This window comes from Nicotiana tomentosiformis, chromosome 5 (genome assembly GCF_000390325.3).
Source record: "Nicotiana tomentosiformis chromosome 5, ASM39032v3, whole genome shotgun sequence".
Lineage (NCBI taxonomy): Eukaryota > Viridiplantae > Streptophyta > Magnoliopsida > Solanales > Solanaceae > Nicotiana > Nicotiana tomentosiformis.
The window spans coordinates 26,430,019-26,436,053 of record NC_090816.1 but is presented as its reverse complement, the minus strand read 5'-3'; positions in this window follow the sequence as shown (position 1 = coordinate 26,436,053).

The window sequence follows — 6,035 nt, the reverse complement described above, 5'->3', positions numbered from 1 at the left end:
CACAACTCCATTCCGAGGTCGTTTACATATAAGTCGACATCCAGTCACTATTTTAATTTAAGCTTTAAATCTTAGAACTAAGTATTTCAATTCATTCCAAAAACCTCACCGGACCCGAACCAATTGCCCTAGCAATTCACACAACAATTGTAAAGTATAATTTGAGCAGTAAATGAAGAAACGGGGTTGTAATACTCAAAACGACCGGCCGGGTCGTTACAAATTAGTATATAAAATTAAACTTCTTAAACAACTAACAAAATTTCAGCTGCCATAGACAAGAAAACGACATCGATTCTATTGTGAACCTAGTCCTAATAATCTAAGAATATAGAGGTTTGAAAATATCATAATCATGGACCATATTGAAGTAGCATTCTTCACAAGAGACACAGAAAATTCTCATCCGAAACTTTTACCTTAATAGTGAAACCAACCCACAACTATATTGTTCTCATACTTTACATTGGATTCCCCAATACAACTTTGCATATTTATTTAGGAATCCAGCAGTCAATGTTGCAATCATCTGACTATACTATGAACCACTTGTATTTTGCTATCATATGATGGTCCAATATCTCGTCAAAATAATAGTATTCACTAAAACCTTTAGCGATACCGGATACTATACCAAATACTCAATTGCTGGTAAAGGTTTTTGCAATAACTTGTTTTGGCCGTTAAGACCATTTTTTGTTGTAATGTGTGAGTATTATTTTAATTTTTTTTTCATGTTTTCCTCTAGATATTTTTTTTTTTTTGTTATTTTACTAAATCCCTGATATACATAATATTTTCCGCATTTGCAAGTACTGAGAAAACTTCTTGGAGAGAGAGCAAAGCTTTAGTAATGGATGGAACATGTAGAGTACTATTTAATTTGAACATTTTGTGAGAAGAAGGGAGAAGAATTGTACCAATTATGTGTCATATGGTTAAAACTGCTAAAACAAAATTTCGCTAGGAAATTCATCGCTAATTTCTAAATAATTCGTAACTAATAGATTTTCTTAAAATTTGACACTACTTCGCTGTGAAATCAACGAATTTTACTATTTAGCGGCAAAATTTGACTGTCACTAATTCTGGTTTATTTTTGTTTAGTGAACAATATTTCCATTACCTGCAAGTAATTGATCAGTACCCTTGTATTCTTCAACTTGTTTCTTCCCTAACTTTTTAATCTTTCACTCTCTCATTTCTCTCAGGCGATTCTCATATGATTTGATCAATTACTTTGCTACGTAGATATTTCAATGTAACGATCTGACCAGTCGTTTTAAAAATTGTAGTCTTATTCCCTTATTTACTACTCATTCTGTGCTTTATAATTGTTATATAACTTGCCGGAGTAGTCGATTCAGGTCCGGAGAGATTGGAACACTAAGTTTCAAAGTTTAAAACTTAAGTTCAAAAGGTTGGCGGAATGTCGACCTATGTGTAAACGATCCCGGAATAGAATTTTGATGATTCCAACAGCTCCATATAGTGATTTTGGACTTAGAAGCGTGTTCGGAATTTTATTTGGAAGCCCATAGTTAAATTAGACTTGAAATGGCTAAAATAGGAATTTAAGTTTGGAGGTTTGACCGGGGGAGTTGACCTTTTGATATCGGGGTCGGAATCTAGTTTCGAAACTTTTTATAGCTCTGTTATGTCATTTATGACTTGTGTATAAATTTTGAGGTCAATCGGACTTGATTTGATAGGTTTCGGCATCGAATTTAGAAGTTGGAAATTCTTAAGTTTCATTAAACTTGAATTGGGGTGTGATTCGTGGTTTTAGCGGTGTTTTATGTGATTTGAGGTTTCAAATAAGTTCATATGATATTTAGGACTTCTTGGTGTATTTGGTTGATGTCCCGAGGGTCTCGGGTGAGTTTCAGATGGTTAACGGATCAAAAATTGGACTTAAACAACTGCTGCAATTTTTCTGCTGGAAATTAGGGGGCAAAAATCAAAACCATGATCGAGGGCCAAGAGCGAGGGCCAGGATCGAGGGCCAGGATCGAGGGCCAGAGTCAAGGTCCAGGATCTAGGGCCAGGATCGAGGCCCATGATCGAGGGCCAGGGTCGAAGCCCAAGATCGAGGGCCATGATCGAGGGCTATGATCGAAGACATTATCAAGGGCCAGGATCGAGACAGGATCGAGGGGCTGCCTGGACAGAACTTTAAGTCATAAAGCAGGGGACTTCGTCCCATTTTCCATTTTTGACAAGTTGGAGCTTGGGGAGAGGCGATTTTTGAGAGAATTTCAAGGAAAAATATTGGGGTAAGTGATTCTAACTCGGATTTGGTCAATATACACGAATATATCATTATTTTCACCATTTAATTAGTGTTTTGAGATTGATATTTGGGAAAATTTTAGAAATCTCATAGAAATCAATTTTTGAGATTTCGGTGTCGATTCGGAATCAGATTTGAGTGAAACTGATATGGTTGGAATCGTAATTGAATGGGTTGTCAGATTTTATGAGTTTCGCCGGATTCCAAGATGTGGGTCCCACGAGCAATATTTGAGTTAATTTCAGATTTTTATTGAAAAATATAGTATTCTCTTATGAAATTGATTCCTATATCTTTTGTTGACTGTATCAAATTATTTTGGTTAGATTCGAGCCATTCAGAGTTGGATAATCGATGAAAAGGCCTAATAGTGGATTAAATTGGAGCAAGTCGAGGTAAGTGACTTGTCTAACATTGTGTGGGAGAAATTTCCCTAGGATTGATATTGATGTGATAATTGTAATGTGATGAAAGTCTTGTACACGAGGTGATGAGTGTATACACGGGCTAAATGTGGAAGATTATGTCTTTAAATTTTTGTAGATCACTGCTTCAAATTAATTAAATTATTTTATCTTGTATATTCTTCATCTTTGATCTAATTTTTATACTTTAAACTTGCTTGACCTTTTCCTACTAATTGTTTTACCTGTTTAGTTAAAACTTGGTTTCTTTGATTCTATTTTGAAGGTTGAATTTCTTAAATTTAAATATTATTAATATGATGTATTTGATTTTCTAAATTTGGTACGGAGGCAACAAATTAAGAATTTTAAAATATTATTTTTGTTGAGTTATCTATTCCTGAGTATTTTGTGAGATTTTGTACTCATTGTGATTGAGCTGTGAGCTCCCTGTTGTAAAAAATATTTTTGATGTTATTTATTTTGGCAAATTGAAATATTTGAGAACTTGAGGTGCAGATTGTAATATATTGTGATATTGATACGCATGCGGTGGTATAAGGGCTGGGTGTTGAAACGCATGTGGTGAGATAAGGGTGGCTTCATACGCGTGGCTAGTAGGAGAACTAATAGAAGTCATGCGGTGTGATAAGGGTGGCTAAAACGTGGGATGCTATTTCGGAAAAAATATTTTCTTTAAAATTAAATATGAAGGCTCCCGCGGTGATATAAGGAAATGAGTTACTGTGAATTTATTTATGATTCGGGACTTCGAGGCGGTACCTCGGGAGTGCCCTTGTTGATGTTTATTTATGGCCACAGATGCCTTTGATTATTGTCGTTATTTTTTTTAAAGTTGTAAATTTCTGTTTTCTTTCCACGAGGTATTATTTGCCCTTATTCTGTGCAATTTAATGGTGACATACTACTTACTTGATTCACTTTTATTGTCATTTATTGTTATTATATTGTTAAACATGTCACCATATTTTTTATTATTCTAGTAGGGTCTGACCTGACCTCGTCACTACTCTACCGAGGTTAGGCTTGGCACTTACTGGGTACCGATGTGGTGTACTCATACTACGCTTTTGCACATCTTTTTATGTAGATCCAGGTACATCCTACGAGTCCATACATCAGTGAGCTACCCGTGTACGGAGACTTCGAGGTATATCTCCCAGCGTCCGCAGACTCCAGAGTCCCCTATCCTTGTTATGTTGCTTCCTTATTTTATTTAGACTCTGATATATAGAGACATTGAGGATAAATTCTTAGAAGCTTGAAACTTATTTCTACCAGGTTTTGAGAATTATAATTATGTGAGTTTGCAAATTGTTTATCCCATATTTCTATTATTATTACGCATTGATCAGCTTACCTAGTCTTAAAGACTAGGTGCCATCATGACATCCTACGGAGGTAAATTTGGGGTCGTGACAAGTTGGTATCAGAGCCCCAGTTTTTCAGCATGTTTGACACTCTAGCTCAGGCAGGGTTAATTCCACTTGCTACTGCCACATCTGAGGCCGGGGGAGGAGCACAGACTCTCGTTGCCCGTACCCTAGAGCCACGAGCCCAAGTTGACCATGCCCTAGAGGTTATACCAGTGCAACCAGTTATCCCAGTTCGGTCCGAGGTTAGGGCATCGGTTTCATAGGGGGAGCAGCTCAAGCTCGAGAGGTACAAAAAGTATCACCCTCCCACATTAAGCGGTTTAGCTTCAGAGGATGCTCAGGGTTTTCTTGAGTAATGTCATTGTATCCTCCGTACCATGGGTATTGTGGATTTCAGTGAGGTTTCTTTTATGTCATTCCAGCTTAGAGGAGCGGCCTACCAATGATGGCAGGCATATGAGTTGGATAGTACGGCTTAGGCAGCTTCACTCACTTGGACTCAATTCTCAGATATGTTCTTGAGGGAGTATGTTCCTCGGAGTCTTAGAGATGCATGGCGCGTAGAGTTTGAGCAGTTGCGCTAGGGTTCTATGACCGTATCAGAATATGCGGTCTGATTCAGTGATGTGGCTAGGCATGCACCAGCCTTGGTTGCTACTGTTCGTAAGTGGGTCCGTCGATTTATTGAGGGGCTCCACCCTAGTATCAGATTCAGTGTGGCTCGAGAACTAGAGATGGACATCACATACCAACAGGTGGTGTCAATTGCTAGAAGATTTGAGGGTATGCGGACTTTAGAGAGAGAAGATAGGGAAACTAAGAGACCCCGAGACCCCGTGCCCCAGCTGCAGCCCGTCATGGTAGAGGTTATGTGAGCCGTCCTATTCATTCAGCATTTCCAGCTTCCAGTGGTATTCCAGCTACTCCCAGACCTTAGGTTCCATATTATGCACTGCCGGTGTCTTCTGTACCTCCTGTACGGGGTGCCTTCAGCGGGCAGTCTAGTCGAACAGGCCCGAGCCAGCCCCAGCAGCCACGTCCTCCGAGGGCTTGTTTTTAGTGTGGTGACACTCGTTATATCATGAAGGATTGCCCCAGACTTAGGAGGGATGCACCTCCACAGATTTATCAGGCCCCACCTATTCCACCGGGCCCTCAGGCTTCTCAGGCCATGATTACTGCACCAGTTTCCACTCCACCTGCATAGCCATCTAGAGGTGGAGGTCGGTCAGGTAGAGTCGCCTAGAGGGGGAGGCCAGGCCAGATATTATGCCCTTCCTACTAGGACAGAGGCTGTTGCATCCAATTCTGTTATCACAGGTATTATTCCGGTCTGTCACAGAGCTGCATCAGTCTTATTTGATCCAGGCTCCACTTATTATTATGTCTCATCTTATTTTGCCCCGTATTTGGGCATATCCCGTAATTCCTTGAGTTCTTCTATTTATGTATCTACACCCGTGGGTGAATTTATTATTGTGGACCGTGTGTATCCGTCGTGTTTAATTGTTATCAGTGGTTTTGTGACCAGAGCTGATTTATTATTGCTCAGTATGGTGGATTTCAATATTATTTTGGTCATGGACTGGCTGTTGCCCTATCACGCTATTCTTGATTGTTACGCTAAGACGGCGACGTTGGCTATGCCAGGTCTACCGTGGCTAGAGTGGAGAGGTACCTCAGATTATGTTCCTAGCAGGGTTATTTCATTTCTTAAGGCTCAACGGATGATTGAGAAGGGGTGTGATGCGTATCTGGCCTATGTGAGAGATGTTACTGTTGATACTCCTATAGTGGAGTCAGTTCCTATAGTAAGGGATTTTCCTGATGTATTTCTAACAGATCTTCCGGGTATGCCACCCGACAGGGATATTAACTTTGGCATTAATTAGTTACCGGGCACTCAGCCCATTTCTATTCAACTATATCGTATGGCCCCAG